The sequence below is a fragment of the Hylaeus volcanicus genome, chromosome 3, assembly GCF_026283585.1.
Source record: "Hylaeus volcanicus isolate JK05 chromosome 3, UHH_iyHylVolc1.0_haploid, whole genome shotgun sequence".
Taxonomy (NCBI): domain Eukaryota; kingdom Metazoa; phylum Arthropoda; class Insecta; order Hymenoptera; family Colletidae; genus Hylaeus; species Hylaeus volcanicus.
The window spans coordinates 11,830,968-11,854,650 of record NC_071978.1 but is presented as its reverse complement, the minus strand read 5'-3'; the positions used below and the strand labels follow the sequence as shown (position 1 = coordinate 11,854,650).

The following is a 23,683-nucleotide window of genomic DNA, read 5'->3' as shown; positions in this document are numbered from 1 at the left end:
TGACCCCTGCTATAGAATAAAACGTAACACAAATCCTATCCTGTCTTATCCTACCCTTTGATAAGGCTCGCTTGCGACCCCTGTATACTTTCTTTATGTACTAAAAACATCCCAACTCGGGAATGAAAGTAAAAGTAGTAGTCGTGTCTGGGATTTCACAGCTGGAGGAACGATCTCCAGCGTCAAATTGGGTTTGATCCAATTCAGCCGTTGATTACATTCTGTCCATCTTTGACGCTAGAGAGACACAAAGAGCGTGCGCGAATATAGAAGGTATATGTATAGGTGTGGGTGGACCAACCTGGTAGGAATGATCCTTAATTGCGTTGAAAGGTCAGTCGAGTTAGCCTGGACCATAGTGCCCGAAAAGTGTTCAGAATTCGACCTGTAGGTTCTTAACTCCCTACGCTCAATTGCACCACTGTTTCACGGCTCAGTGCTGTTACGACTACGGGTCGAGCCATCCACAGGGTTTCGACCTCCCACTGAGCACTCCCATTGTGCTTGTGTGGGGGCGAGCACACGTAACGCGATATAAATTATCTCCCGTGTCTACGGGGTGAGCAATTGGGACGGGTCGTAACTCCTATTTGCTTGAAGGCAGAAAAAGATGGAGGAAAAAGGTGGATGGCGCGACAAGGTCTATCTTCCTGTAGCCTCATTTTTCCACTTCTACCGGTGGAGTACGATTTCAATTCTTTTCTTAAATAAAACCACACGATACCTCGACTTTTTCCAGGCAATTTTATTCAAATAAAAAAAACTTATGAATAGAATTTGATACCGTGATTTTAACGAATGGCATACTGATTATAATGCGCGTCCATGGCCACTTCGATGACACAGATTGATATTCATTGTGTATATAACAACGTGTGTTTAATTATTTATATCTCCGCAATTATCGAGTTATCGTAGCCAATATTTTGCACGTAGCAACAGGGATCTCTGTAATCTACCACTCTGCAGAAGTAGGTTAATAACGGAGGGGGTTGAAGCTCCACATTGCGGGAGCGAATGACAATTATTTTTTGGTCTGAGAAAGTTCTCGATGGAACATAGTGAATCGTTAGATGCTGATTCGTATGATATTTTGTACAAGGATTTATGGTTGACGCTAATTTTAAGGGGGAGTCTATTTTAAGGCAGAAACCCTTTCGATCAACCCCTTTTGTTCACCCATGTGCTACTTTTGAATTACAAAGGGTTTTGAAAAATGTTTCGGGTGATGTTGTAAAGCGTGAGGAGGCCTGAACGTTGGTATAAAAACATGCCGAGGATATATTTAATTTTGAAAACTACAAAAATTTGATTCGAAAGATTCTTTTTTCTTGGTGTATGGTATTAGGGGTTGTTTTATGTAGACTATAAAACTAAGAATTCCATCTTTGTTCACATCTTTTATTCGAATGATAAAGCGTTTTTATCATTAACAAATCATTTGAACTTTATTTTTATAGTTTACATTATATGTTCGATTTAAAAGACTAGTTCCTTAAGAGGAAAACTACATAGAAAACCAACTATTGAGTGTTTTCTCCTGACTTCTTGTTACAGAGAAAAATTTACTCAATTCTTTTTTTCCTATGAGAATATTGTAGGCATATTTCAAAGTACATTAGGTGATTTTTTCAATTCATTTCACACAGAAATCTTCGAGATATCAACCTTCTATCAAGCACAGTTTTAGAGTTATCTCTCTCATAGATTTGAAAAAAATATTGTTCAAAAAAGAAACGCGATAACTCAAAGATTTCCGTGCGAAACGAATCGATGAAATCGACGAATGTACTTTAAAACGCACCAAAAGTATTCTCAAAGTTGTAAAAGAATTCAGTAAACTTTTTTTCTGCAAAAAGAAATATCCCGAAAAGCACTTAACATTCGGCCTCCTAACTTGCTTTTCACCCTTAAACAATACGAAAAAGAAAAAAAAGGAATTACCTCCCAGCTAGATCATCCAACCCTCCCAACCCGTTCAGAGTGGGACGTTGCGCCCTCGAGAGTCACCTCTCTCCCTAACCGCGCGTTTCTCGGCACACCCTGTGCACAGTGCGTTGATCGGGTGGCTCGTGGCACGCATGCCCGGTTGCCCGTGTCCGGAAGCCTCGCCACCGTCGAGAAAACGATGCTTTCGAAAAAGGGGCCTCCCCACTTTCTCCGTCAGTCTTCGACGGTTCCTCGACGCGTTAAGGTCGCGCAGAGTTCGCTGGCACTCGCTCGCCACCGCGGAACGCACGTTCCTCATATTATGCTTGTGGCTGGCGGCTCGACGTCGTTTTTTCCTTCAACGTTGCCCGTACTCGACAAACGGCCCTTTTCCTTCTTCGATCGTCGTCACGGTGCGGTTTCCGCCAACGTATCGCGGACCCTTGACCTTTCCCTCGGTGTGCGCGGTTTTTTCACGAGGTGCCCGACTCGCACCCTCGGATCGGCGATCGTACGACGTCGTTCTCGCTTCCAGTCACGTCGGCACTCACAGAACGAGAGATGTAGCTCGTCGATCGGTCGCGTTCGCCGCTCTTTTTTTTTTGGTGTACATGTGCACCACGCACGCAGTCACGCCGGGTCATCGCGATGATTGTTTGACGTTCGACGATCATCGCGGGTGAGCGAACACCGGGCATCAGAGGGAGAAAGAGAGAGAGGGAGAGAGAGAGAGAGAGAAAGAGAGAGAGAGACTATGCTGGCGTGAACGTGGTGAATCGGTTGGGGTCAGTGGAAAGAAAGCTTCGGGTGGTGAGTTTGAAGTTTTTTCTTTACTTTGTTGAGAAGCAGAGAATTTTTATTTTGAATGGATGTGGAGATGATTGGAGTTAGATGTGAAAGACTGCTGGATCTTTATTCGATTTTACTTTCCTTTTTGAGGAATCGAGAATTTGTTTTGTTTTGGATGAAAGTAGAGATGAGATTGATAGTAAACGTGGAAGATGATGTCTATCGTTTGTTATTAATAGACTCGGGAATGTTTATGCATTTGTGGCAAATGAAAATATGGGAAAATTTATACAATTGTCCACAACTCTAAAAATACGTAAAATATCAATAATAATATAAATGTTATACCGTTTAGAAGATAAGACATGCTTTTATTTTTGTTTCAATTTCTAGTTTTTATTTGGGAAAGTATAATTTTGCATAAACATCCTAGATTGCAGTCTAGTTATTAGCTTTAGTCCAGAGAAGAGACACTATTAATACTTCACTTAATTTTCATTATCATGAATTTTGCCACGAATTCAGAGGGAAACTCTTTGTGTAAACATCTTTGTTCTCGAGTCAATCTTCAGAATAGGACACTAAATTCATAAAATGAAATGAACGATGTGTTTCTTCAAAATTTGAGTACTTCTTACCATATACTTTTAACGAAAAGGCAACGCGTTATTCACAGTGAGCTTAGATACAGGAATTTCCTGCTCCGGAATTTCCGCAGAGCGTGTTTACATTTTCACGTTTCTTTTTTTTTTCACTTCGATGTGCGTATAATACGCAGTTTGAAATAATACCAACGAACGTTTCGACTGAATTTCTTCATAACATACCACGGGCGTTATTGTTTACTCCCGATTTATGTAGGAACCACTAGGACATTATTGTGGTCCTCTTTGGTGGAAAGGAGAATTAAAGGTTGGAACGTTTATTAAAGAAATAAACTGGCTGTTTGGACTATCCTCCTCGAATATTTTTCTTCGAGGTAGAAAAATATTCTCCGCCACAAAGGTGTACATAAATTAAACGTCGAAGCGTATGTTAAATAAACAGACAATACTTTGAACTATGTATCCTCGGTCCTGGACGTTTTTTTTCTACTAAATAAATATTTCTCGTATACTTTCGCTTATTTGGAGTTCACTAAACGTTATTCCATTTAACACAATATACAGGGTGTTCAAAGAAAAGCATTCAATATTTATATGGCGTATAGGGCACACTGTACTGAGTAAAAAAGCTTTAGTAAACATAGGTCCAAAGGTCAACCGTTTCTGAGATATAAACATTTTTGTTTGCTAGTATCATGATTGATTTACTACTGGGTTTTCGATATTTATAGAAGATTTTCTACGTGTTCACCGCTCGTTTCTGTACACAAAATTGAACAAATAAAGTTGACGAAATTGTCGACACTTGAATGGGAACATTCATTCGCATGCGATGGAAGCAAGTAAGTCAATCATGATAATAGCAAACAAAAATGTTTATATCTCAGAAACGATTGATCTTTGGACCTATGTTTATTAAAGCTTTTTTACTCAGTACAGTGTGCCCTATACACCATATAAATATTGAATGCTTTTTTTTGGACACTCTGTATATTACAATATACATGTGGATTTGAGTAAAACTGTAATATTTATCGACTCCCAAAGAGAGATCAAATTATGACTCAAAAAAGTTCCAATCAAATACATTTTTCGCTCAATTAGATTCCCTCAGGGGCTGTGGCTAGCTTAATTTTTAATCGTGACTACACAGTACGGGTTTAGCAATCCCCAGGTACCCGAGCTAAAGGGGGCCAGTGAACTCCAAAACACTACTGGCAAGAGAAGTAGTTATAAGTAGATGCAAATGCAAAGTATTTTAAAGCAGGAATTAAATAAATATAAACAAGGAACAAATACAAGACTAGTACATCACGTATTATATCCAACTTGTATGATTTCTCGTACTCTTATAAATAAAATTCACTCACTCAGTCACTTAGGTGTCCAATATTCGCGATCTCTAGCACGATATAAAAGTCAGGTATTGAGTGGAAATATTCCTGCGTCCAGTACGCGGCATTTCTATCATCCCCGGTATTTAGTTCGTTCTTCTGTCCACAATAGCCCCATCTTTATTGTTTTGAGCTCTCAATGATTTCAGAACACTCTAGTAGAATATTTCCCCTCGTATCAGAGCATTCGTAAAATATTCCCGCGGCGTGGTCTGTAAATTCATGTAAATTCCCGAGTTTTGCAATTTATAATTTCAAAGTGCCCCATTGGCAAACGTCGGAGTTGCTGAAACGAAAGCTAGCAGGGAGTTTAATTAAGCTAATGAAATGTTTCTTGACCTCACCTCTGGAATTCATTTCCACGTTATTGTCAGTTGTGTTTATCAGAAACAAGTCTGGTGTAATTGCAATTGTAGATAGTTGTAGATTTCTTGTGTGGTAGTTTGAAAAAAAAAATATTCTTTGTTTTGTAGACGTTGAATGTTTAATTTGTGTAGCGTACGTTCCGAGCTTTAAAAGCTCCAGCTTTTAAAGGTAGACGTGTTGATTTAATCCGATTCTATATTAAAAGCGCAGTAGACCTTCCATTCTTGATATTTATTTTCCTGAATTGCTTGGAAACCGATCCCTTGACTCCGTCCAGCAGTATACAATAGATGCAAAATGGGGGTTTAAAGGCTCGAATGAGAGACTGTTCTAAATTACGTCCACGAAAGGCTGAAAGTGTCAGATCGATCAGGATTTACGTAAATAGAATTCACACGCACGCATACTTAAGGGACCACGAGCACAGTTGTTTCATTGTCCACAGAGTTTAAATCTGTATTGGGATCAATCAATGTGTCTTTGACTGAAATTGGAATGCCGAGAAAATTCATTCGATTCCCTTTTCCATTTCGTAGTGGCTCGATTTCAGGAAAGTGGTACATACGTCTTTGAATTTCAAATAGATTTGTTCCAGTAAGAATTATTTCTATTGTACCATAGTAGAATTTGGTGACTGAGAGTTTAGTGTTAAATTTGCAGTTACTTTCATAAAAAAAATTCGTAGTATTCAATAGTAGCATGTACAATTTTTTTTCATTTTATTTACATAGATAAATTAGATTTCGAAAATTATATAGCGTAACAAACATTCCTGCCACTGGGTACTTACAAATCTTTAATATATTTCACGTACTTTGTTTTATTAACCCTTTGCACTCGATGCCTTTTTCTCTGGTATTTTTCAGCAACTCGAGATGTTTCTTAACATTCTATTGCTATCAGTTCTAAGCTATCGAGATTTTAGAACAAGGTCACTTTTACCTCACCGACAATCATTTTATTGATACGTCGAGCTCCGAAGAAATTGAACCTAAAAACTTTTGGTATTGTAAATTTGCTCCGTGAAATCTACTGGTGACTGAGAGTCATCCTCTCGAGTGCAAAGGGTTAATACGTTCCAAGTATGCTCCATCATATTTAAATTAAATGAAAAAACAGTTCAAAAATCATACTTGTCTTTCATTATTTCATTGTATCATATCTGAAGAAACAAGTACGTATTAATAAATTTCGAGCATGCTCCATCAAGCTTAAACTAAATTAAGGAACGCAATTCAAAGGTCTTACTCGTCCCTCATTATTCTGTTGTGTAATATTCCTATTCGAATAAACAAGTGACTCCTGTAATTAGTTTTCATTTTGCATCATCCGAGCACATCTGCGAGTCACTTTATATTTGTACCTTTCATGACGGTTAAGGGGTCAGGTATTGCATAAAAATAGAGCACTCGAGACGAGAAGTAACTTCGTTATTCCCTTCTATTCTGCGCTTTCGTATATCTCCCATTACGAAGTTTGAATTTTAATTACGCTTGAAAAAAGCGAGATGAGCACCGAATTGCATATTCAATATTAACGGGAAAACATTTTCTATCCGGGTGTAGCAAACGAGGAATGCAGCCTTAATAATTTTCATTCGTTTTCGGGTGCCATTTTTTCGCGATTAATTAAAAAATTTATCCCCCTGTTCGTTCGAACTCGCAGCAACAAATTCCTCGCGGTGATTAACATTGGATATTTATGAGCATCAAACGTGGACCCGAAAATTTACAGTTGGAGGAGTCGAGGCATTTATTTTTGTACTAAAAAAATGGTGCAAAATACAAAGTAGTTTGTAAAAATAAAGGCTAAGGAGTATTTGCAACGAATAATAAATTGATTAGCTTTAGTTCCAAAGGAAATATTATCGAATTTGTAGTATTATTCCAATATTTATTGACTTCTAAACAGAGATCGTGTAATTAAAATTTTGGTCTAGGTCTGATTTTCCTTTGTCCTCGTTTTCATGCGAAATCACGAATGAAAGTATTTTCCTTGGAGGTAAGAACGAGGCATCGTTACTATACAGTTTTAATGAAAGGCAAAGCTTTGCCTTTCATATGGTAGTATTTGTTTTTTATTTATATGGTAACGAAAATTGGTTTCGAACGATGGCGAAATTCGAAATACGCGAATGGCACAGTTCAACGTCATGAGGTATACAGATAAGTGGGAAAAGGTGTAAAATCGTGTTTTTATCGACCTGCCTCCATTCTGCGGGAAAACTGGTATGTACACGCCTCGAAGGTGAAACTGGGTTAGATCGTCCGTAGGTGTAGGCGTCATCGATCTCAGATTCGAATTCAACATGAAATTATTCTGCTTTCTGGATTATTTATGCCTCGGAGCCCAGCGGTAGCGATTCAATCCGGACAATGATATCCGATCGATGTCTAGACGTTATGTACACAGTCTGTCATTGTTTCTTTCCCTCTCCTAATCGTTGCTTCGGGGTTATTCAATTAACAATGACGGAACGATTCTTCTCTTAACCCTAGAACTGTATGATATTGCCAAACCCTCTACTGCGAGCCAATTTAATCTTATGAGAGGACTGATGATGCTTATGCAAATCTGTATTTCTATAGATATAGGTAAAGAATTTAATTTTCACGAAAATATGTCTTATTGTTGATATTTTATTTATTTTATGTCTTGTGTCGCTACATTTTCTCATATTTCCTCTTGTCATAAATGCATAAACATCCATAGTTCATGTATATTGTTCACATTTATAGTGAAGTCAGAACTTTGAATCAATTTTGGTTGGTAGCAAAAATGTATAAACATCCACAGTCTACTTATGAATATTCTTCACATCTATAGCGAAATGAAAACTTTGAATAAATTTGGTCGCAAATTGCAGAAATTGTACGAATTGTAGCAATATTTGCAATTAAAACTACAACGAAATTTTTTCCATTTTGTATTTCCCTTTAATTTTTGATGAAGAGATAATGGATAATCAGTGATGGAGAAAATCATATCGGGTTGGTAGATGGGACGAATATAACCAACGTTTAAAATCAACCAATTTATTCATGACGTTTAGTCGATGGAATGGTTGAAGTAGCCGTCGATTGTACATTTTATTTCACAATTTTAATTTCAACGATAATGCCGTTACTTGGAATAGTTGCTTGGATAAGATTTTTTCCCATTTTTGATACATCGATAATGTTATGTTTTCCCGAAAAACATTCCCCTCATATTTTCGTTTGAAAGGGAAAGGTTGTTTCTACCACTCGCTGTAAAGTGATTGATATCGTTGAACCCAGATTTTAGTTCTGTCAGCAACTAACAGATGACCCAGAAATAGATATGCTTGTCACGGATTATTTCAGTTTGCGTCTTGAATGGCACTGGATTCAAATGCACTGCTATCATCCTTAACATCCGCCATGAAATCCCTCTTGTGCCATCTCCAGCAGGGCTTCCCAAACTTTTTTCGTCACAGACCATTTATACAAAAGCATATAAATTTCCGGTATTACTTGCTGACTGAGAATTTAAAATTCAGTTGACTCTATAAATATTAATATTAATATTAATCGTTTCTACTAATATTAAATCACAAGTTCGTTTCTCTGAAAACCAACTTTTCTTCTACTTCGAACAATTACTGAGGATAAATTTGCAATTTTTTACTCAAAAAGCAAATAGTTCACAGGCAAAATTATGGACCTGTAAGTTGATAGTTGCTAATCGATCTCAGCCAAAAATGAAGTCGATTGAAAGTTGGTCTCAGGCCGTGTTGCTTTCCAATTGCATTGATTCGCAGACAAGATTCCCTCGAATCGTGAATTCGACATTTTATTCGGTTATCCGGGATCTTTTACACTCGCGCGCATACGAGTTGGTCGTCATGTAAATTTTCGAGAAAATTATGCGAGCACGCCCAGTCACATCGGTTCTGCGCGGTCGACCACTAATGAATTGGCGAACTGTGCTTTGACAAAGCCTGATCTACAGCCTGTATGTAATTTAACCAAAGCTCACTGATTGGGAAACCTGAATATTTCTAAAACAATATCAGCTTTCGAACGTCAATTAAGCCTCTGCAAAATTCAAGGTATTCCTTTCAAAAGATAATTATATCATTGGTTTTATTGGTTAATTTATCATTTATTAATCGAATGAAATTATACTCATTTCAAATATTTTTGTACTGTGGTGCATGTGTCTCTTAACAACTCTTTGACTCAGACAAGGAGAAAAATAACCACTAATGCAAATTAAATTTCGGTCCAAATTAGAATTTTCTAACTAAAAAAATTATATAACTGACAAATGTAAGTCTGATTTTATCACTAGACTGTAATATGAGGGTCCTGTCCGAAACAGGAAAGCACAGGTGAATTTGCCACCCCTTTCAAGCTTATGCTTCCCTCAAAGGGTCCAATCAACCCTAAAGGCCAGTGTTTACACTTAATTTACACCCAGTACATGGTAATGTCTTCGCTTGAAACGGCAAGAAAGTCGCAATTTTAGTCGACGACTCGAAACCTCGCCGACGACGGTATACATTATTAGCTCCATTATGGCAGCCAATTACTACCCGAAGTAGAAAAAGCGCTGGCACTACGATGCAATCGCGATCGTGGGTTACCTCGTCTCACTTAGCAGAGCAAACCACGTGTGCCAGAAGAATTACGACAACGGATAATACCGTGTTTCTCCCGATGTAGTCAACACGCCACGTTACTACGTCGTAACTTGGAAATTGATTGACCCTTAACTCGTTGCGTACCGTCGGGGCACTAGATCAATACAATGTCTCATTCGGTCGGCCTAACTATCTTCTTTCTACGGGGATACATAATGAACGCCCTTTCTTTTTTTTCCTGGGGCTCCCTCAGAAGTACTTAGTAGCCTCATTGCATCTTACAAGGGAAAGGTGCATGGTTGTGTACCGTTTGGATACACGGAACATGCCTATCTGGATGTAAATAATATTTGTTATTCAAGTATGTGGAATAATTTCTTTACGAGTACATAGTGTACATTTACTCGAGTATGTGTAACATTTTTCATTTGAATGCGTGAAGCTATTCTGCGTGGGTACATGGAATGAACCTATAAACGTGTACCAGCAATAATTTATACCTGGATACATGAAATAATTTCTTTCCAAGTACACACAAAACATTCATCTGGATAAGTGAAACATTTCGTACCCGTATGCATGAAACAATTGTATATGAATGCATGGAATTAACCATGTCTACCAGTTCTCATTCAGAGTAACGAATGTTTCACTTATTTTGTGTTACATCTAAAATTCGTAACAGTATTTCGAAATATTTTTTATTTTCAAATTCAACTTGATCCATTCCATGCCTACCATATCATATTAGGTTGTCCAGAAAGTTCGTGTCAATTTTTAAGAAAACTTCAAAGTATATTTATTGAATTACGTAAGTACCATTTTGTTCCACAACCTTTCCACCTTTTAAGGAATGCACACATGTTACTTGTTTTCAACCATTACAATATATTCAGACCTGTACCACCCACCAAAAATCGGTATGGACTTTCCAGGCAAACCAATAAATATAATCCTTAACTTTCATACTTCAGTACATATTGGGTGCCCGGAAAGTCCATGTTGATTTTTGGTAGGTGATACAAGTCTGAATATATCGAAGTGGTTGAAAACAAATAACATACTTACAACCCTTAAAAGGTGGAAAGGTTATGAAACAAAATGGTACCTATGTAATTCAATATACAGGGTGAGTCTTATAACGTGACGACCTCAAATAACTCGCAAGGTATTCGTTGTACGACAAAATGTTTCCAACAAAAGTTGCATGGTATCTAGGGGGACATACAGTGCTGTAATCTGTTTTTCATTACCTTACTTTTTTATTGAGATATTAGGATTATCTTCAGTTTTCTAAATGGAATGTCTAATATTTTTTTCGAATTCGGATAAATCATCAAATTTTGCGTAAAAAAGTATTACGTGAACTGGGACTTCAAATGAAAAATTACTGAGATATTTATAACAGAAGTTTATGGGCACTAGCTGCTAAGGTTGAAGTACGACATCCTTCATTATTCATAACTTTGTGATACCTTTTTAACCGACTTCGGAAAGGAGGAGGTTATTCAATTCAACATGTATATATATTCTTTTTTTACGTTTCTATACATTAAAATTACCATGTTTTTTGAGTCTTCAACTAAGCCTTAAGAAGGTAGAATGCGATGGCTGATTTCGATCAGGATACTTAGCTTGGTACAAGATCTTAGCTCTTATAGCATTTTCTTCATACGCACCATAAACAATTATCATAAAGTTGTTTCACTGTTACTGAACATCGTAATAAATTTTGTAGCACCTTTCTCAATACGACTTTAACGTTTACCGAGATACTAAATAGGCATTTCGTGTGGATGATTATTAATATTTAACAGGGAACTTGTTTACAGACATGACCTACCGACGTGAATAAAGTCGTGCTACGAATCCCATTGACTAAGCGTATTTTCTAATAGAAGATTATTAATTTGAAGATATCTTAGTAATTATTCATTTGAAGTCCCACTTCATATAATATTTTTTCACGCAAAATTTGATGATTTATCCGAATTCGAAAAAAAATATTAGACATTCCATTTAGAAAACTGAAGATAACCCTAATATCTCAATAAAAAAGTAAGGTAATGAAAAACAGATTACAGCACTGTATGTCCCCCTAGATACCATGCAACTTTTGTTGGAAACATTTTGTCGTACAACGAATACCTTGCGAGTTATTTGAGGTCGTCACGTTATAAAACTCAGCCTGTATATTAAAATTCAAACATGTTTTTGAATGTTTCTTAGAAATTGGCACGAACTTTCTGGACAACCTAATAATAACAATTTTAACCTTCAAATACCAAACTTAATTCCCTAAAAAGTAATACCTTAGCTTCCATAGCTCGTTACATTTAGGGCCCACATGACGTAATTCCGAGCTATCCGTGGCACTATCGCCTTATCGCGTCGCATTTCCGAGAGCGCTCTTGTCGAATTTGATCGGCCGTAAACTTGAACGTCGACGAATACTCGAATTTGAAGGGGCGGATTTCCACGATCCGGATTATCCCTGAAAATGTGACGGACGCGAGGTTTGCAGTGCTCTAGATCGGACTTATCCCTGCTTTCTCTTCTTTCTTTCTTTCATTTTTTTTTTTTTTTTTTGCTGGAAGTGTGTATTATTTTCGCGTATATTCAGCGATGGGAGTTTTGGCTCGGCGCGCTTTCCTCCCGACGCGATGACAATGGGAATTGATCTGTCGGTCTAAATGAGCCACCGATGACTCGTTTTTCGATACACGTGTATTCGACGATTTCGCTACTTCTATGCGGTCTGCTGAGAACCTATTGTGACCGTTTCTCGACGTTTCCTATATTTTCAATCACTTTTAGCGTAATGAAAGCGACAGGTCGAAATTGTGTCGTGCTGGTTGAGACATATAGGTCACACACGAAAAGTTGTATGACAAGGTTTATCTTCCCGGAACTTCAATTTTTTCGTGCAACGATGCACATACACGATTGTATTAATTTTCAATTTCACCCACATATGTCCTCCTCTTCAATATAAATTATTCGTTATTCTACGCAGACAAATATTAGAAGAATACATTAAAAAATGCTTCACCAAATCGAATCAAATAAATCATTTCGACAATTCTTCTCAATAATAGAACACTGTTTGATCCGTGTCATGCCTGACGAACCACGCGAAATTCTATATTTGGAATCTCTTTGGCGCTTCTTAAACGACGATATGAAACAAACAACCGTTTTCTCGTTTTCGACTCTCCGATATTTTTACACATAAAACATACGTGGGGACTGGACGTGTCCAAAGTGAAACGTAGGAGCCTATTAGGAAGGAATGCAATTGAATTGTACAGGTGCATCGTTACGCTCGCATAAAAAGTAAGCTCGTGAACAGATAGACCTTGTTAAACCATTTAACTTTTTCCTCTACCATTTTGTTCCATCTTCAACGGAACAGGTGGTACGAACTGTCCCAGTTGCGTCACGCACCCTATATACCGGATGCTTCGGTAATTCCGTTACGAACGGCTCTTGGCAGCTTTTTTTCCTTTTTTTTTTAAAGCTTCACCATACTAATGGCCTTTCAATCCAGTGTTCGAAAGAGAGTGTCAAACCTTTTGCGGAGGATATAGCCGTGTTACTGTTGAATCTTAAACGTGGTTGAGGGAGTATCGCATATTTCGTGAATTTTTTGAGATAGCAGAGGAACTGTTTGAAAATCAGATTTTCCAGAACACTATGTATATCTTAAACAGACGTCGCATTGAAACTATTACATCTTTACTCGTGCTTTTATTCGAGTATGATCGAGTATTTTGAACTAAACAAAATTTCTATTTTGCGCGAGATCCTTATTAATCTCTAATAATAATTTTTTAAACAGTATACATTCATTTCATTCTATTTTACACCGTTTGCTCATACTGCTGGAAGTCACGGTAAAATATTAGGTTTAGTATCATTGACCCGTTTAACTGGAGTGCGAATGGCATAATGAAGAATAGAATGCAAGTGGAAACGGACCGCATATGGCTAGACACGTTCTGCAACCACGGGAACTCTACAATTTCTCGGCGACTTTTCGCATTTGCATCGTATTAAAAATTCTTTCAACTAAAATTGCCTCAACTAGAAAATTTAAAAGCGTGTGTGTATAAATTTAGCAAGAACTTCATAAATATTTATTAGCTTCTCGCTTTATGTATAACGAGATTCAATTGAGTTTCAAGTTGTTTGATTTATCGATCGCACGGGAACGTCGTTGCAGGTTGATCTTATTAAAAGTATATAAATAGTATTCCAGAGCAGTTCGAATAATTTCATTAATTCCATAAAACGAGGTTTCGGTTAATAATTAGTTTTGCTACTCTTGAGTCTTTATTAAGTAAAAATCTATAAAAGCAGGAATTTAAAAAGGTCAATTTAAAATAGATTTATCGGTAAAAAATTAAAGGGGACTACTTGACATTTAATTTGTTCATTTAAATGTTATTAACCCAGTAATATCAATAGAAATGATGAGCAGAAATGGGACAAACAATTACAGAGTTCTCTTATTCTACAGCATTAAAGTAATATTTCCTCGCTAATAAGCTGTCGCTAGTCCCATCATTTGCAAAAACAGCTCCTGTACAAATATTACTACAACCAGGCAAATTGTATGAATGAAAAGTTGTTGAAGAGGTAGAATATATTTTACCGCGCAATAAGATGTCGTAGAAATGAAGCGGAATTTCTTATTACAAGGAAAGTGGAAAAAGGATTTCATCTCTAAGAGCTCCCGAAGTATCTTTATATCGAAAGAAACTGGGGAGCAATTTGTACCTGTCGTGATAAGAGTGGTCTAAGTCAGAAGCCTGGAGTCGTTGAATATATTACTACCACAGAAACACATTTCATTTGAAGATCGCGGATAAAGCCCATAATATTGATTTTATTTGAATAAATTACAAATTAAAAATATTAGACTGATTGCTTAATTCACTCGGAGGAATCGTGATTGGATAAATGCCTCGCGACAAACATTATTTTTGACGTTTCCTTAGTTAACGAAATGAATTATTTGAATAAATGACAAATTACGAAAATTATTTTAGACAGTGATTGCATTGCACAATTCATTGGAGTAAATCGAGATTGGTCAAATGCTCGACGGCGCGGTAAATGTCGCAATCAATTACACGTAAAAATCGATGGGCTCTATATTCGGAAGATGCTTTAATATTCAAGTATCAGCAGTGTTCTCTTGAACATTCCCCGAGTTTCAATCTTTGTATCGGGTTTCCATTATTACTGTACGTGAGATACCTTCAGAAAGTAGGAGCTGAAGGTGCACAAAAGTTGCGCGAGCGAAGAGGCCGTTCCTGAATCAGGTCATTTGCTTTTGTTAGGGCCTGCGACACGGGGCTGGGATTTATGACACGGACTTCTGCGGTATTTTCGACGTTTCGAGATTCGTGCGTTCCTTTCTTTTCGCCGCTCTTTCGTCTAGGTAAGCAGCAAAGCCCCGGGAATTCGTTAGAACTTGGTAGACTTAGAACTCCCTCGCAAACGACAGGAGCATTCCAAATAGAACTAGCAAAGAAACAAGAATTGAAAAAGAGAAACGAGTCAACTACAATTAAATAAAAATAAGAATATCTTTTATAATGCATAACAGAGATCTACTTCATTTTGTTGGTCGCACGTGTGCCTTATAGAAGATATTTTTGTTTATATTTAATTTCTGACATTGCTTGTAAAATAACTGAAGATAAAATCCAGGATAAGGATACTTTTTAAATCTAGGACGCGTGAAATGTCTCTGCATGTGTGTAATTGCTTGCCACTGTATATACTTTAGCAGGACGTAAGCAAAATAGGGGAAACCACGCAAAAAGTCCTCATTTCCGTCCTCGCGGTTCCACCTTTGCTCGCGACCCTTGAGAAGATAATTTTAAAGAGGGACTGATAAGTGTCCATGGTCGAATTTCACGCTACCTACTTCGCGTGGAATTTTCAACCGGTGTGCCAACTAATTACTTCTTCAAAGACCAACCCTTCTGGGAATTAGCGATAGGACTTGATTTTAAAGAATAATTTATAGTTATAGAGAACGTTAAATATTATAGTTTAATCACAGCAATTTATCATTAAAATAGTATTAGTAAAAATAGTATTTTAAGGACACTGAAAATTATTGAATTTTATTGTCAAATATTTTATTTATTTAGTCATCCTTTCTATAGTATCCATTGCATAGAATCGTGTTTTTATATTATTCATTTTTTCTTAATGTTACCAGTTGAAATACATAATATTAATGCACCCAGCAATGTTTGCTTACGCGTCTTAGAAGTAGAAATGGGGAATAATAGCCAGACATTCGAAATAGGACAAATTGAATTTAACTTGAAAGCGACATTGTACATCATTCGAAGGTAGAATTAGTAGTTGGATATGTTGCACGTCTCGTGGAAGAATAATGGACGTTTACGTAATTTTGTTTTGCTCCAATTAGTACGCGAAGTTTAGAGTGTTTTCCTAATTTGTGTAACGCTTGCGGGTCTGATGCGTCGGTGGTGCATACAGGCTCTGCGAATGTTGCACAAAGCGTCCCTTGGTTTCCAGGAACTGGCGCATAAATTGAAGTCCCTTTGGTCCCTACGTGTGGTTTTACGATGCGTCAATTGCCATTGAGAGTTACCTATACAAGGTCCATTTTCCATACTTGGTTGCTAAGAAACACGACAAGCCGAAAACGTGTTAATGACTGTTTTAAAAATGCCACTGTACTTGAACTCTGCGTGAATCCAACATTGCCATGTTAAGGTTGCAAACGACATTTAAAGAAAATTCAGTACAACATTATTCCACTAAAAAATCACACGCAGTTACAAATAAGGGCCTCAGAATAAAAGTGGTATGAATGGCAAAGTCAATTATTAATGACCAAAATTTGCATACTTCCAAACCTTAAATTGCATTACTATACCTGTTCCTGGATACTTGAAAAATCATATCAAAATATTCATTTCCATTAAAACTTTATCGTACCATTACTTAAATCACAGGAAAACTGGTACAAGTACGTTTCAAATTTCATTAAAAGTGTTCTATCAGGAATGCATTGATAAGAAATGTCGTCTCATTAAATATAAGAAAGAAGAGAAAAAAGAAAACGCATAGTTAATGTAGCAAGAATAATAAATATTGTCTCAAAGTGGCGTGAATCGAGTGGAGATAAAGCGAAGCACGACATTTTATCACGGGAACGCATTTGTTTAAAAATACAAGCCTGGATATTCTGTTTCGCGAACGGAAGATAACGCTCGAGACATGATCTTCAATCATGGAAGAGAAATTTTTACCACTGCAGGTCTTCCTGGATATTACCGTGAACTGAGAGACGTATTGGGTGTACGTTCAAAGGAGAATCGTCATTCAAAGACAGATTATAAAGAAAGAAAATGCATCGTGCAAGAAATTTTTCCTCAGGAACGAGGGAAATCTTGTCAGAAATATATCTATGAGGTTTGAAAGTATTTAGTGCTGTTTCAAAATGAAATGTGTGAAAATTAAAATTAAAACGACAGGTTATACATTAAAATTAATGTGGGGAAATTATTATTTTTTTTTTAAGGTGAACTTCGACGGATTAATTTTATGAGAGATTAATCTTGCATAATATCAACTTATCAGAGTCTATTTTTTTTTTTTTTTTTTTTTTAATAGTAATAATAATAATAATTGAAAATTCAATATTTTTAGAGTAACTTTTTATGTGGCATTAAAATTGATTCTTCGTAAAGAACTTGTACACAAGTTTTGAGGAATAAATATGATACGGTGTGAAACGTGATTGCGTGAGATACAGGAGGAGTATTAGTATCGCGAGACGGGGAAGTCGATAAGAAACATAAGTAGGAAAGTTGTATAGGGGGATGATGAAGAAGAAGAACTACAATTCGAGAGGAACAAGGCCCTCGCGTTGTGGATGTTGTGCGTTATCCGTCGAAATAATCTTGGATAAAATTGGTTGGTCGGATTGTAGTTCTTTTTCCTCGTTTTTCCCTTTCTATAACTTTTCTACTTAGATTTCTTTTACTGCTGCTTCACGACCGCAAGGAGGAATCCATTCGTATTATCAGGGCCACCCATTATATTCCATATGAATCATAAGTTACGAGATGTATTGAAAAATATTTCAAATAAATATTGGACGTCTGTCAATTAATGGAAAAATCTCTGTAAAATAAAAGGAACTAATATTCAATTTCTGATGAAAGATTTTCATTCGAACAATTCGCAGAATTCTCCAGAAACAGTACCAGCTTTATGTATCTTTCCAATTTAATACGGTTTTAATATAAGGGATGGCTCGTGCTAATATAGTCAAAATTTTATAAAAATTCTCACGCCACAGTTTTCCATATTTCCTTTTCAGTTGTATGAATACCATATTCTCCCAAAATTTATAAAAGCAACCACTTTTAATTCAATTACTTACATGAATCATCAAAACATTTCCAACTCAAATTTAGAGGATATATGTGTGATTTTCCTTTGCTATATCTTGTTCATTCCTGACTGCAGACTATTTTGTTCAGAGACGCTAGTCTAGACTGAAGGATTGTCTGAAAATGATGTTTGGGTTACAAAGGCGAAGGGAGATCGTTGTTCGCACTGGAGGGTTGTCGCAAGGTGGTCCTGCACGTTGGTTAGATTTTTCAGGGTATTTTCAGCCGTCAGTGACCGACGCGACGTTCCTTTCCCCTGTCTGGCTAATGCAGCTTTAACGAGGCACGAAGTCGGTCATATCGTGTGACTTGATGCTTGACGGCTCATGCCGCCACACGTTTCCCTTGAACACAGGCGGTCGATATTCTCCCTCGAGACACTTGGACACCAATCGATTCCCCGCGTTTCCGGTCTGGGAAATCGACACCCTCGATTACTGCCCTCGAAGCTCGGTTTTCTTCGCGTGCTTTGTTCCTACCACTGCATTAGTCCAAGAACATTTCCAAAAATTGAACATCCACAATCGTCCGTCTTAAATTGTTGTTCTTTTTTATTTATGCTTTCTATACATTTTTTTTCTTGGGTTTTTATATCCAGCTCCCCGTTTTGCAATAGAAATGCTCTGTATTATTACACAATCATTTTTCACACGTTATTGTATTTATATTACTTAACTTAATAATTGGGGTTATTGTTAACATTGGGTCCAGAAAGAAGTTGAGAAAGATTCTCTTCGTTTCAACTTTATTATTCATTTACCTCTATTTCATCAAAAATTGTTTCTCGGTTTCACTTGACCGTCGTGTCTGACTATTATTCATCGTTTCTACTTGTAGTATTATTATTATTATATTATAGTATTTATTGCATCGATGTTCTTATATCATCCTTTGTTTTTTGGATTATAAAATCTCATAAATAGTTAATCAGTTGAAACAGATAACAAGCTACTGGCAGTGTCTGTAGGTACGAGCTTAAGTAGAAATGTCGAGTAATAGTCAGGCATGTTGTATCATGTATTCGACGATTTTGGGAATTTATTTCCTCGAAAACGGGGCTTCCTATAAAAATATTTTATTCCACAATTTCGACTCACCTTTGCATGAAGAATCATACTCCCTCGTGATTGTATCTCAAATTTTACCCTACCTCGTGTATAGGGTGTACTTACGTGACTGGGAGCATTTCTATCAAGAGATACGTGGTATCGATTTTAAGACAATACCACAACGTATGCATAATAATAATGAAAGAAGATAATATTGTAACGAAGTAAGGAATACTCAGAGAAATAGCAAAAATAACCGTTTTCTATTATTAAATTACTTTCGGCTTAAATAAACATTGGCTCATAGAACGTTTCCATAATATGTTATAATTATGAACAGGTCGCAACAAAATTAACGACTATGAACTACTGTGTATTTTATTGCGCTTCAACCAAAATTTTTAATGCATTAATACCATCGATTTCTTTGAATTTAATAAATAATAATTCCGAAATAGTCTCCGTAGAAGAAAAATTCAAACAATAAATAACGAGACAACTTCTCACCAGTTTATTTTGAGGCGCCAAATGGAAAACGTTCTCCGAACAGTGAGTAACGACACTATTAGTCGATAGCGTTGTTACGGGGAGCCCTTATTGCGCAATCTTTGATTATCTGCGGCAATCCAAGGGCTCTCGTGAACTTAAATACAGCGGGGGGTTGTGTAAACCGTTCCGTCGCGTTGCGTAATCGAATGCAGTCGCTTGCCACGGGGAAAAGCTGTTGCGCAATCTATTCGTTTCTTTGGATTTATTGAGCCGTACACTTTGCTACGTTTAATCACTTTTCCCGTCAGGAGAGGCTCTTGTCGGAGTCACGGTGAAATAGCGGCTACTCTCGTTCCTCTGGCTTTCACGATATCCGTGATTGTGGATTCGCACTGATATTGCGAGCCGTATAAGGCGTTATCGACGAAATTGCACCAACCCCACACTCTCCAGAATATAGAACTTTTTTTCGAAACGAATCAACCTCGAAAAATCATTGGCCAGTATATTAAACAATTCTGTTTTCGTGTTTTAATTTTATTTTATATTTTAGGATCATTTTGTTCTGTACAATGGCAATAAAATTAGTTCTGCAATTTTCTTAGAGGGTGTGCCCCGGTAATTTTGAATTAGAAATCCAATTTTCTCAGTTATAAAAATTGTATACATAGTTTGTTGCGATCTCATCTTAATCAATTCATAATTGCATTTTTATTTTGTGTATAAATTAGATTCGTTAGGTATTAGGTGACATTTAGGTACACTCTTGTATTTATTATATAGGGTGGCTCGTAATTCTCTCATACGTGGCAATGAATCGAAAAATTGGACAAAACTTGTTCATCAGAGGCATTTCAGAAAATCTCGTTTTAAAATTTGTGAGGCATGCGATTGAATACGACTTCGTTATGTGTTTGCCCGTAACTCGTTATTGCCGATTGTGTTTGGCGGTGGTGAGCATTGATTGCGGTGTGGTATTATCTGTTTTTGGTCGATATTAATATCTTGCGCCTAGTTAGAATCACTTTAAACGGATAATACCGTGTCGCTGTCGATATTTACAAATACCAACGCTAGTAGCAATAACGAGCAATGATCAGACGCGTGCCCCACTCAACTTCAAGTTCAATTTTCTTGTAAATGGCACATCCGGAAGAAAATAGTCATTCTACATTTTCCCTTCATTTTTTCATGCTAAATAATAAAAAAAAATAATAATACATTTTTGTTACATCGAAATCTTATATAATCACAGATAGTTGTTGATTTGAAAAGTATCACCTAAAATAACCCCAATTAACTCTATGTGCGTATGTCACACAATTTACCAGTACATTATTGTTTAATGCTTTTATTTAGAACAGAATTATCCAGTCTGCGAATTTCCATCAGCTTTCAATTCAACGTTTCAAGTGTTTCACTCGATGTGTAATTTTATAACGATTGCCATATATCTTAATGAAGGGGGATACTGTTAAACGTGTCGGTCCTTGGTGAAAGAAAAAAATCCGTTCGTTATTATCCCGGGGGAAAAAAGCATGCATTTCTCTTAATGAAACGACGCGGGTATATTCTGTGCTTAAATTTTACGACTAATGCCTCGCACGACCGTGTTTCGCGAGTGCACGTAACTGTGGCCATCTACAATGGGCACGAGACCGAATGAAAGTTTGCAGCCACCACAAAGTAAAAAAGAGAAATGGGGTGAAATAAGACAAATAAGTAACGCAAGCTGTTTTTCATATTTTAACGCGAGGTGCAAAGATCTGGACATGAACAAAAGTTGTTGCATTTGTTTTACAAAAGGACTTTGATCAAATCAAAAGTTATATGAGAAAAATTATTTATTTTCTAATTTAATTGAGTGTAGGATAACAAAATTTAAATAATGAACCATGAGCATTGTTTAAGGTGATTGTTTTCTTTACATTTGTTCAATATAATTGTTTTTCGCCAAACAAAACAGTCGAATTTTTTTTTATTATTTTGATATAATTCGCGTGAAAAGTGAGCAAAATAATTCATTTTATTCTACAGCATTATTAATTGTTTATTTTCACAGTAAGCATCATGTTTTTATGTACGTAGGGTATATTTACTATACTTTGCGAGTGGGTCGAGTTACGGAGCTTGCTGGAAATGAATTTATCGACGGAATTTTACCGTATCGTCGATTTCGGGTTACGTCCGATATTAAAATAAATATGCCCGAAACAGTTGCCGAAGTACGTTTCGGGATAGTTCAATAAAATATATAAAATACGAGAAGCGGAAAAAATATCGTGCACACAGGGTGACCCACATAGTTCGATCACCTCGGTTATTTCCGATATTAATGGGAACGATTCCAATTTATACGAGTAGCATGATTCAGAGAAAGAGCTTTGTAATTTTAACGAATTTCTCAACAGTGGCGCATGACGAAATAATATTTTTTGTAATCGTTAAAAATGAAGTATTATATTAGAATTGTTAATTCGATCGTTTTCAGTAATCTACTTATTAACGAATGCACGCATCGATTTCATTTGAACATTTTTAATTATACCTCTTGGGCAACTTTTTTACGACTCCTAGATTGCATTACACGGAATGAATATTTAGGTCGAGTGTCGAATATGAATGTGTATCGGCTGTGTTCGGCCAGGATGTAATCTGGCCACTCGAAACTCAATTTTATCGTGTACGAAGGTCCACTTGACTTTTTCGAACGTTCAGTTCGTTAAAGATCCTGCATACCTGGTGGATGAAACAAAATTCGCTTATTTTTGCATTTTCAAAAAACTTCTAGTCGTACAAACTATTAGCAATGCTGTGGGACAAAACGATTTATTTTGTTAATTTTTCACATGAACGATGGTTCTGTTAACACTAGGTTTATGGAGTCATTTTGACTCGTTGTAAATTTCACAAGGTTTTCTAAAAACCGTTTATATATTTTACCAACCATTTATGCTGACTTTGTCCATATAAAAAGACAAGCATGTATTCAAATTCATTTTTATTCAAGTCCCCTAATTAATTTGACTAAATCGACAACATTTATTAAAGCATTACTTCAGTAATAGGAATCTGAAAAGAAATCTCCATAAACCTATTGTCGATATATTAGACAGAGATTAAAAATTCTAATTTCTTTTTCAAGGAAGCTCAACAAACCACGTTGAAAAAAATACAAAAACAATTCCTAGATCAATGACTTGACATAAAATTATATTCCACTCTCAAATGAATAAGAAAACGAACAAAAAATGTATATTGTACAACCATTTATCCCTAGCACCTAGAAAAAACAATTCCCATCATCCATTTGTACTTTCGCTCATTCATTTATCCTCCCAACTGCCCTCATATGTAATCGAATCATCACATCCCTACCAGCACGTATTTACAGGAGACCTTTAAGTCGTCCCCATTCATAATTAAATGTATTTAAGTGGAGGGTCATTTATGATTGACGCGTGACCCAGTTAACAGGGTTCAAGTTGTCGAGTACACGTGTTCACGATAAAATTTCGTTACAGATCCCTCCCCCCCTCTCTCTCTCTATCCACTCTGGGTCGTATCAAACGTTGAATTACTAACGGCCACAATTAAAGTGGCATAATATATTAATACCTCGATGGAGCGCTTACCTCCCAGAACGTGCTTCATTCCTCTCTGGAGGTTTCTTGCGAAATTACACTGTTAACCAAACTTGAAGAGAGTTAGCGATACTTGTAGTTGCAGGCTCCTTTAACAGCTTATTTCGCCGTTCCTCCCACAGGCCGTCCTCCACAATTAAAGCACCCTCGGGAAATCAACATACGAATGCAGTGCTTTTAATGAATTTATTTCTCGCTGGGTTCCTTGGCCCCCTAACTCACGGGTGTTTTCATCGCGAGAACAAAAATGCTCCAAAGTGACGTTCTGGCTCGGTTGAATCTGGTAGGTTAACCTGTTGCAGGGGCGGTGTGTGTGTGTGTGTGTGTGTGTGTGTGTGTGTGTGTGTGTGTGTGTG

General features: G+C 36.7%; 1 protein-coding gene across 2 annotated transcripts in view; it reads left to right on the top strand.

Moving 5' to 3' along the window:
- Positions 1 to 23,683, top strand: part of LOC128874133 (multiple PDZ domain protein-like) — a 107,577-nt gene that overhangs the window by 1,535 nt on the left and 82,359 nt on the right. The gene's annotated exons all lie outside the window — the stretch shown is intronic.